The sequence below is a fragment of the Rhinoraja longicauda genome, chromosome 34, assembly GCF_053455715.1.
Source record: "Rhinoraja longicauda isolate Sanriku21f chromosome 34, sRhiLon1.1, whole genome shotgun sequence".
Lineage (NCBI taxonomy): Eukaryota > Metazoa > Chordata > Chondrichthyes > Rajiformes > Arhynchobatidae > Rhinoraja > Rhinoraja longicauda.
In genome coordinates this window covers 21,305,065-21,316,272 of record NC_135986.1, presented here as the reverse complement: position 1 = coordinate 21,316,272, position 11,208 = coordinate 21,305,065, and positions in this window count along the sequence as shown.

Here is an 11,208-nt window from a genome sequence, read left to right as displayed (position 1 = left end):
TACCCCCTGACTCCACTATCCTTAAGAGCTCTATCTAGCTCTCTCTTGAATGCATTCAGAGAATTGGCCTCCACTGCCCTCTGAGGCAGAGAATTCCACAGATTCACAACTCTCTGACTGAAAATGTTTTTCCTCATCTCCGTTCTAAATGGCCTACCCCTTATTCTTAAACTGTGTGGCCCCTGGTTCTGGACTCCCCCAACATCGGGATATAGGGCGGAAACAGGCCCTTCGGCCCACCAAGTCCGTGCCGCCCAGCGATCCCCGTACATTAACACTATCCTACACCCACTAGGGACTATTTTTACATTTACCCAGCCAATTAACCTACATACCTACACTATTTTAACATTTATACCAAGCCAATTAACCTACAAACCTGTCGGTCTTTAGAGTGTGGGACGAAACCGGAACGCCCGGAGAAAACCCACGCAGGTCACGGGGAAAACGTACATACTCTGTACAGACAGCGCCCGTAGTCGGGATCGAACCCGGGTCTCTGGCGCTGTGAGGCAGCAACTCTACCGCTGCCCAAGGGTCTCGACCCATTCCTTCTCTCCCGAGATGCTGCCTGTCCCGCTGAGTTACTCCAGCATTTTGTGTCTACCTTCAATGTAAAAACAGTGTTTTTCCCCTTGATGGTTTGATTATTACGACTGAGATAATAGAACCTTGCGCTCTGAGTGATAACGGCCTCATCACAGCTCCCACCAACGCTCCCCCCCACCCCCCCCCCCCCCCCCCCTTGGCCAAATACACATCGATGAATCAGGGGTGCAAGTGTATTAGCCCACGGCGTTGAACATAAAGATCACCATGTAGTAATTGAACCAACATTATGATATGGATCGAAGAACTGGGCAATCAGCCAAGTCGGGCTTATCTGGAGGAGGAGGAGGATTCCCGATCAGAATAAAGTGAAGAAACAAACACTTGCCACGAGAATTAACCCCTGCAGCCCCTCCGGAACAGTTAAATGGCGCGAAAGAAGCAACACTTGGCCGCTGCTCCACCCGGGTGCCGCCCGTTAGGGTTGCCAACTTCCTCACTCCCGAATAAGGGGACAAAATGTGACGTCACCGCCCCGCGCCCCACGTGACCTCACCCGACGTGCTCCCGCTCCACCAATGGCGGCCGCCCGGGCCGGGAGGCGGGTCGCTACGCAACCTTCGTTCGGCGAACGCACTCGGCCCCGCTCCCCGAACACACTCCGTTAGCCTACAATGTCTGGGCTTACAGCGGCCCCTGGGCCTACAGTGTCTCGGCCTACTGTGTCCGGGCCTACAGTGTCCGGGCCTAAAGTGTCTGGGCCTACAGCGCCCTCCGGGCCTACAGTGGCCGGGCCTACAGTGTCCAGGCCTACAGTATCCGGGCCTACAGTGCCTGGGCCCACAGTGTCCGGGCCTACAGCGTCCCCCGGGCCTACAGTGTCCTGGCCTACAGTATCCGGGCTACGGTGTCCAGCCTACAGCGCCCCCCCGGGCTACAGTGTCCGGGCCTACAGTGTCCGGGCCTACAGTGTCCGGGCCTACAGTGTCCGGGCCTACAGTGTCCGGGCCTACAGCGCCCCCCCCGGGCCAAATATGGGACAAGGGCGGTCCCGTACGGGACAAACCAATTTAGCCCAAAATACGGGATGTCCCGGCTAAGACGGGACAGTTAACAACCCTTCGTTCCACTACGTCTCCATTGCCACTTCCAAAGCCAAACACATCCGTCTGAAGAAGAGTCTCGGCCCGGAACACCACCCGTCCCTTCTCTCCAGAGACGCTGCCCGCCCCGGCTGAGTTACTCCAGCGTTTTGCATCTTATCATCAAAAGACAGTGCAGTTTTTTTAACGCTAAAAAAAAATGGCCGCTCAAGAGAGGACCCTGGCGAAGGGTGGCCGAGGACAGGGCCCGTGTGGGTGCAGGTGGTTGGTCGAGGACGGGCCGTCGAGAACAGAGAGGGACCCGATTCTAAGTTTTTGGCCACTCCGGGTCCCTCCTGGTTCTCAGCGGCCCCTCCTCGACTGACCCCCACCCACGCGGGCCCCTCCACGGCCACACGGGTCCTCGACGCACGGCATTTTATTCTATGCCTTAAAAAAGCTGTGCTGTATTTTGAATATAGAAGTTTATGAGGTCACGTCGCAGTTACATAAAACAATAGACAACAGGTGCAGGAGGAGGCCATTCGGCCCTTCGAGCCTGTACGCACCGCCATTCAATGTGATCACGGCTGATCATTCTCAATCAGTACCCTGTTCCTGCCTTCTCCCCATACCACCTGACTCCGCTATCCTTAAGAGCTCTATCTAGCTCTCTCTTGAATGCATTCGGAGAATTGGCCTCCACTGCCTTCTGAGGCAGAGAATTCCACAGATTCACAACTCTCTGACTGAAAAAGTTTGTCCTCATCTCAGTTCTAAATGACCTACCCCTTATTCTTAAACTGTGTGTGGCCCCTGGTTCTGGACTCCCCAACATTGGGAACATGTTTCCTGCCTCTAACGTGTCCAACCCCTTAATAATCTCATACGTTTCGATAAGATCCCCTCTCATCCTTTTAAATTCCAGTGTTACAATCAACCTGAGAAAAAACTAAGGAGTTTATTTTTAGTTCAGAGGCATCCAAAAACCCTTGTTGGTTCTGTTCCCTCTGCATTGAGAAGCCGGAGAGGGGGTACCAAGATCAAGGATTGGAAGATACATAGAAGATAGGTGCAGGAGCAGGCCATTTGGCCCTTCGAGACAGCACCGCCATTCAATGTGATCGTGCGTTCCTGCTTTCTCCCCCATATCCCTCGATTCCCTTAGCCCTAAGACTTGAAAACAACAACTCTCTCTTGAAAACTGAATGAACAAGATGCTGGAGAAACTCAGCGGGTCAGGCGTATTTAGCATTGTCCTCCCTTCTGAATAAACTGAAAGAAAAAAGTTTTTCTCTGAGCGCGTGACAATAAACGAAGCTAAACCTGAATGGGTCGGCTGGGCTTGTACTCACTGGAATTTAGAAGGATGAGAGGGGGATCTTATAGAAACATGTAACATTCGTAAAGGATTGGACAGGCTGGATGCAGGAAACATGTTCCCTGATGTCGGGGGGGGGGGGGGGGGGGGGGGGGGGGGGGGGGGTGGGGGGGGAGTCCAGAACCAGGGGCCACACACGGTTTAAGAATAAGGGGTAGGCCATTTAGAACGGAGATGAGGAAGAACTTTTCAGTCAGAGAGTGGTGAAGGTGTGGAATTCTCTGCCTCAGAAGGCAGTGGAGGCCAATTCTCTGAATGCATTCAAGAGAGAGCTGGATAGAGCTCTTAAGGATAGCGGAGTCAGGGGGTATGGGGGGAAGGCAGGAACGAGGTACTGATTGAGAGTGATCAGCCATGATCGCATTGAATGGCGGTGCTGGCTCGAAGGGCTGAATGGCCTACTCCTGCACCTATTGTCTATTGTCTATTGTCTAATTCACCGGATGTTTTCACAGAGAGAGTTAGATTATAGCTCTTAGGGCTAACGGAATCAAGGGGTGTGGGGAGAAAGCAGGAGCGGGGTACTGATCAAGGATGATCGGCCACGATCATATTGAATGTACTCGAAGGGCCGAATGGCCTACTCCCGCGCCTATTTTCTATGTTTCTATGTTTCTATGAACTAATTTCTCCGGCGTTTTCCTGATTTTTGTCTTGGTGATCTTGAGGCCTGCTCTGCAGGCCTTGCTTGCGATAATGTCCTTCCGCTCATTCTCCTTGCTCAGAGGGGAAGGCATCTTGCCTTCAATAATCATGGGTCCCGGGAGGGGGAGGGGGTTTGCAACCAATATTTTACTATCTGTCCCGGACTTAATTGCGCTCTTAGCTGACAGATTGTAAACCAGGAGCTGAGTGATGTGCATTTATTCCCCATGGGACCGCGTTGTGCCATAATGTAATGGTCTAAATAGACGCAAAGCAAATTACTGCATCTAAATGTACCCCCCTCGTGAAGGTGACCTGCTTTGTGAATTCATCTTGTGCTTTCTCGCAGGCTGCCATTGCAGGTGAGTGGGCAAATGCATGGCAGATGCAGTATAATGTGGATAAATGTGAGGTTATCCACTTTGGTGGCAAGAACAGGAAAGCAGACTGAAAGCAATCTGAATGGTGGCCGATTAGGAGAAGGGGAGATGCAACGAGACCTGGGTGTCGTGGTACACCAGTCATTGAAAGTAGGCATGCAGGTGCAGCAGGCAGTGAAGAAAGCGAATGGTATGTTGGCATTCATAGCGAGGGGATTTGAGTATAGGAGCAGGGAGGTTCTGCTGCAGTTGTACAGGGCTTTGGTGAGACCACACCTGGAGTATTGCGTACAGTTTTGGTCTCCTAATCTGAGGAAAGACATTCTTGCCATAGAGGGAGTACAGAGAAGGTTCACCAGATTGATTCCTGGGATGGCAGGACTTTCATATGAAGAAAGACTGGATAGACTCGGCTTGTACTCGCTGGAATTTAGAAGATTGAGGGGGGATCTTATAGAAACTTACAAAATTCTTAAGGGGTTGGACAGGCTAGATGCAGGAAGATTGTTCCCGATGTTGGGGAAGTCCAGAACAAGGGGTCACAGTTTAAGGATAAGGGAAGTCTTTTAGGACTGAGATGAGAATGTTTTTTTTCACACAGAGAGTGGTGAATCTGTGGAATTCTCTGCCACAGAAGGTAGTTGAGGCCAGTTCATTGGCTATATTTAAGAGGGAGTTAGATGTGGCCCTTGTGGCTAAAGGGATCAGGGGGTATGGAGAGAAGGCAGGTACGGGATACTGAGTTGGATGATCAGCCATGATCATATTGAATGGCGGTGCGTACAGGCTCGAAGGGCCGAATGGCCTACTCCTGCACCTATTTTCTATGTTTCTATGTTTCTATGTATCCCTGATTTCGTGAAAGCATTTGAGTTTTAGCTTTGTTTTTAGTTTTGGGATCCAAAGTCAGCTTTTTTTCTATTCTCGATCATTGCCTTTTGACGATCGATCGGCTTAGGTAAAATTGTAAATCGCCCCAGGCGCGTGTAGGATGGCGTTCGTGTGCGGGGATCGCCGGTCGGCGCGGACCCGGTGGGCCGAAGAGCCCGATTCCGCGCCGTATCTCTAAACTAAACCTCCTGAGATGCTGCCTGACCCGCTGAGTTACTCCAGCATTTTGTGAAATAAACGAAAACTAAAGGTAGGCACAGAATGCTGGAGTCACTCAGCGGGTCAGGCAGCATCTCAGGAGAGAAGGAATGGGTGACGTTTCGGGTCGAGACCCTTCTTCAGACTGATCTAAACTAAACATTCATTGATGGCACAGATACGTTTGTAGAAGGCCATACATCTTTCAGATGTGCAGGTACAATTCATGCAGCAAAATATCCTGAGGCATTCAGTTTAGTTTAATTTAGAGATGCAGCGCAGAAACAGGCCTTTCAGCCCATCTAGACCGCGCCGACCAGCGATCCCCGCACACTAACACTATCCTACGCACACTGGGGACAATTTACATTTATGCCAAGCCTATTACCCTACAAACCTGAACGTCTTTGGAGTGTGGGAGGAAACCGAAGATCTCGGAGAAACCCCACGCAGGTCACGGGGAGAACGTACAAACCTTACAGACAAGCGCCCATAGTCGGGATCGAACCTGCGTCTCTGAAGCGAAGTAAGGCAGCAACTGTGCCATTTTATCGGGACGTATCACAGCTAGGTTTGGAACAGCTCAGTCCAAGACCGCAAGAAATTGCAGCAAATTGTGGACGCAGGCTAGACCATCGCACAAACCGACCTCCCTTCCATTGACTCCGTCTACACCTCACGCTGCCTCGGCAAGGCCAGCAGCAGAATCACGGACCAGTCTCACCCCCGGCCACTCCCTCTTCTCCCCTCTCCCATTGGGCAAGAGGTACAGAAGTGTGGAGACGCACACCTCCAGATTCAGGGAGAGTTTCTTCCCGGCTGTTATCAGGCAACTGAACCATCCTACCACAACCAGAGAGCAGTGCTGGACTACTATCTACCCCTTTGGTGACCCTCGGAGTTTACTTGATCGGACTTTGCTGGCTTTACCTTGCACTAAACGTTATTCCCCTGTAAATGTGCTGTAACACATTGTAAATACACTGTACGGCTCAATTGTAAACATGCGTTGTCTTTCCGCTGACTGGTTAGCACACAACAAAAGCTTTTCACTGCAACTCAGTACATGTGACAATAAAGTAATTCCCCTTCATTCTTCTAAACACCTCTAAACACCCGCGAGTACAGGCCCAGTGCGAGTACAGGCCCAGTGCGAGTACAGGCCCAGTGCGAGTACAGGCCCAGTGCGAGTACAGGCCCAGTGCCGTCAAACTAGGGTTGCCAACTGTCCCGTATTAGCCGGGATATCCTGTATTTTAGGCTAAATTGGTTTGTCCCGTACGGGGCCCCCCCTTATCCCGGACAGTGTAGGCCCGGACAGTGTAGGCCCGGACAGTGTAGGCCCGGACAGTGTAGTCCCGGACAGTGTAGGCCCGGACATTGTAGGCCCGGACAGTGTAGGCCCAGACAGTGTAGGCCCGGACAGTGTAGGCCCGGACAGTGTAGGCCCGGAGGCCCGGGCGCCGCCTATCGGAGGTTGCGTAGCAACCCGCCTCCCGGCCCGCGGGGACGGCCGCCATTGGTGGAGCGGGAGCACGTGGCCGCCGGCTGGGCGAGGTGAGGTGACGTGGGGCGCGCGGGGCGGTGACCTCACCTTGTCCCTTATTTGGGAGTGAGATAGTTGGCAACCCCTGCATCAAACGCTCATCACAGGTCAACCCGCTCATTCCTGGGATGGTTCTCGTAAACCTCCCTCTGGACCCTCTCCAGGGGCCAGCACGTCCTTCCTCAGATACGGGGCGCCGAACACTGCTCACAAAATACTCCGTGCCGCCTGACCAGCGCCTCGTAGACTCCTCAGCGTTGCAGCCGCTGTTTTTGTACACAAGCCCTGTCGGAATTAATGCCAGCGTTGAGTTTGATCATCTGCGGTTCCTTCCAGAAACCCGGTGATGTCTATTCCCCAGAGGCCCCTGCCTTGTCCCCATTTTCAGGGGTTAACAGGCTATTAAATCACTGTCGTGGGCTGCACTGAGACAGCAGATGGATGCAATTTCACTTTCATTTTAGTCTGCAGCCTGTTTGCTGTCTCCTGGGGAAAGAAGCTGGAGGGGCTGGAAGCTGAGAGATGAGAGCAGGAGGAGGCCTTTCGGCCCTTCGAGCCAGCGCCGCCATTCAATGTGATCATGGATGATCATTTAATGAACATTAAAGAGTTTTTTTTTAGAGATGCAGCGCGGAAACAGGCCTTTTCAATAGACAATAGATGTGATCATGGCTGATCATTCTCAATCAGTACCACGTTCCTGCCTTCTCCCCATACCCCCTGACTCTGCTATCCTTCAGAGCTCTATCTAGCTCTCTCTTGAATGTATTCAGAGAATTGGCCTCCACTGCCTTCTGAGGCAGAGAATTCCACAGATTCACAACTCTCTGACTGAAAACGTTTTTCCTCATCTCCGTTCTAAATGGCCTACCCCTTATTCTTAAACTGTGGCCCTTGTTCTGGACTCCCCCAACATTGGGAAAAATGTTTCCTGCCTCTAACGCGTCCAACCCCTTAATAATCTTATACGTTTCGATAAGATCCCCTCTCATCCTTCTAAATTCCAGTGTATACAAGCCTAGTCGCTCCAGTCTTTCAACATACGACAGTCCCGCCATTCCGGGAATTAACCTAGTAAACCTACGCTGCACGCCCTCAATAGCAAGAATATCCTTCCTCAAATTTGAAGACCAAAACTGCACACAGTACTCCAGGTGCGGTCTCACTAGGGCCCTGTACAACTGCAGAAGGGCCTCTTTGCTCCTATACTCAACTCATCTTGTTTTAAGGCCCTCAGGGTCTCGACCCGAAACGTCACCCATTTCTTCTCTCCAGAGATGCTGCCTATCCCGCTGAGTTACTCCAGCTTTTTGTGTCTACCTTCGATTTAAACCAGCGTCTGCAGTTTTTCTTCCTGCACAACCTACAAACCTTTGTACGTTCTCCCCGTGACCACGGGGATTTTCTCCGGGTGCTCTGGTTTCCTCCCACATTCCAGACTTACAGGTTTGTCGGTTAATTGGCTTTGGTAAAGATTGTAAATTGTCCCTAGTTAGCGTGGGATCGTGCTAGTGTGCGGGGATTGCCGGTCGGCACGGACTCAGTGGGCCGAAGGGCCAGTTTCCGCGCCGTATCGTCAAACTCTTTAAACTAAACCGATGACCGGCCTACACACAGTTTTGCCAGTCCCTTCATTGTTCCCGATTTCCAGCATCTTGAGAAGAATCGTTGCCCTCCATTGTGAGATTCTGGTTCGTTGAGAGAATCCATATGAAAGGTCACCAGGGAAAGGTGTGACTGTTCCGTGTATGGGCCTGGTTAGCGTTGTCGTTAGGGTTGCGAACTGTCCCGTATTAGCCGGGACATCCCGTATTTTGGGCTAAATTAGTTTGTCCTGCATGGGACCGTCCTTGTCGCCTATTAGGCCTGGACATACACTGTAGGCCCGGACACTGTAGGTCCGGGGGCTGCTGTAGGCCCGGACACTGTAGGCCCAGACACTGTAGGCCCGGACACTGTAGGCCCGGACACTGTAGACCCAGACACTGTAGGCCCGGACACTGTAGACCCAGATACTGAAGGCCTGGACACTGTAGATCCAGACACTGTAGGCCCGGGCGCCGCTGTAGGCCTGGACACTGTAGGCCCGGACACTGTAGACCCAGACACTGTAGGCCCGGGGGCCGCTGTAGGCCATGACAGTGTAGACCCAGACACTGTAGACCCAGACACTGTAGGCCCGGAGGCCGCTGTAGGCCCGGACACTGTCGGCCCAGACAGTGTAGGCCCAGAGGCCCTGGCGCCACCTAACAGAGGTTGCATAGCAACCCGCCTCGCGGCCCGGGCGGCCGCCATTGGTGGAGCGGTAGCACGTGGCCGCCGGCTGGGTGAGGTCACGTGGGGCGTCACCTTGTCCCGCATTTGGGAGCGAGGAAGTTGGCAACCCTCGTAGCCGTACAAAGGGGCCTGGTCTCCCTCTGGGTTGCAGCTCAGTGCATCTGGTCGTAAATTGCAGTAAGTTATTTTAACCTCTCCATCGTATGCCTGGTGATTGCTCCAGCACATTAATCTTCTTTCCAGCTCGCTGTCCACCAGCCCCGTGAAGCTCTCTGAGTGCTGTTTTGATTTACACCGGCCTTAAAATACAAACTGCTGTTAACAGCAACTATTTTAAAACCTCCTCTGATTCTAAACCATACCTTGACACCAATCCCTGACCTTGGGACAGATCCCGGCATGTCAACCAGTGTTTTTAGAGAGACACAGCGTGGAAACAGGCCCTTCGACCCACCGGGTCCGCACCGACCAGCGATCCCCGCACACTAACACTATCCTACACGCACGCACTAGGGACAATCTTTACATTTACACCGAGCCAATTTACCTACAAACCTGTGCGTCTTTGGAGTGTGGGAGGAAGCCGAAGATCTCGGAGAAATCCCACGCAGGTCACGGGGAGAACGTACAAACTCCGTACAGGGCGGCACGGTAGCGCAGCGGTAGAGTTGCCGCTTTACAGCGAATGCAGCGCCTGAGACTCAGGTTCGATCCTGACTACGGGTGCTGTACTGTAAGGAGTTTGTACGTTCTCCCCGTGACCTGCGTGGGTTTTCTCCGAGATCTTCGGTTTCCTCCCACACTCCAAAGACGTACAGGTATGTAGGTTAATTGACTGGGTAAATGTAAAAATTGTCCCTAGTGTGAATAGGATAGTGTTAATGTGCGGGGATCACTGGGCGGTGCGGACTTGGTGGGCCGAAAAGGCCTGTTTCCGTGCTATATCTAAAATATGAAAAAAAAAAAATTAAAAAAAATAGGCGGCACCAGGAGTCGGGATGGAACCCGGGTCTCCGGCGCTGCATTCGCTGTAAGGCAGCAACTCTACCGCTGCGCCACCCTTTCCTGACCCTTGCCCAAGGACGTATTTTAAACAGCACAATGTTCGTCTGAAGAAGGATCTCAGCCTGAAACCCATCCCTTCTCTCCAGAGATGCTGCCTGTCCCGCTGAGTTACTCCAGCTTTTTGTCCCTATCTTGGGTTTGTAGGTTAATTGGCTTCGGCAAAAATTGTAAATTGTCCCCAGTGTGTGTGTGTGTGTGTGTGTGTGTGTGTGTGTGTGTGTGTGTGTGTGTGTGTAGGATAGTGTTGGGGATCGCTGGTCGGCGCGGACTCGGTGGGCTGAAGGGCCTGTTTCCGCGCTGTTTCTCTGAACTAAACTCAACTAAACTGAACTGGGAAACAGAAGAATTTCAGTCCAAACTATTTTGCCCTCCTTTCTCATAGATGCGGGGAGCGGTCAAATATCTTGATCAGTGCGGGTGTCGGGGGTTAGGGGGAGAAGGCAGGAGAATGGGGTCGGGAGGGAGAGAGAGATCAGCCACGATCGAATGGCGGAGTGGACTCGATGGGCCGAATGGCCTAATTCTGCTCCTATAACGTGTGAAAACTCTCCGGTGAGGACTGCACTATGTGACCAGACCCCAGCAACTTGAAGCCACTAAACCACATGAATCCAAGAGCTTCGTGCCGGTAATTAGCTCCCTGCTGAGACTAAGTGTACATCGCCAATGATACAAGTCAAGTCAAGTCAAGTTTATTTGTCACGTCCACATACACGATGTGCAGTGAAACGAAAGTGGCAATGCCTGCGGATTGCGCACAAAAAAGAATGACAGTTACAGCATATAAATAAATGCGGGGGCGTGGCTGTGTTCTGCCGCTGCCGCTCACCGGCAGTCTCGCTGTCTTTTTTTTGTTTTGTCTATTGTCATCGTTTAAATGTACGTTTTGATTTATTTTTAACTCTGTATATGTGGGGGGTGGTGGGGGGGGGGTGGGGGGAAACCTTTTTTTCCAATCTCCTCCTCAACGGAGATGCGACCTTTACCGTGTTGTGTCTCCGTTCGTGCTACGGCCTAACACCGTGGAGTCGGCGGCCACCAGCTGGGATCGACCTTGAAGACTCCGGTCGCAGGGCCTGGACTTACCATCTCGGAGGCTTCGGCCGTGGGCCCTGCAGACCGCAACATCGGGAGCTCGCAGGTCCCTGGCTGGCGACCGGCTTTCGGGAGCTCCAGCCGTAGCAGCTTCGACCG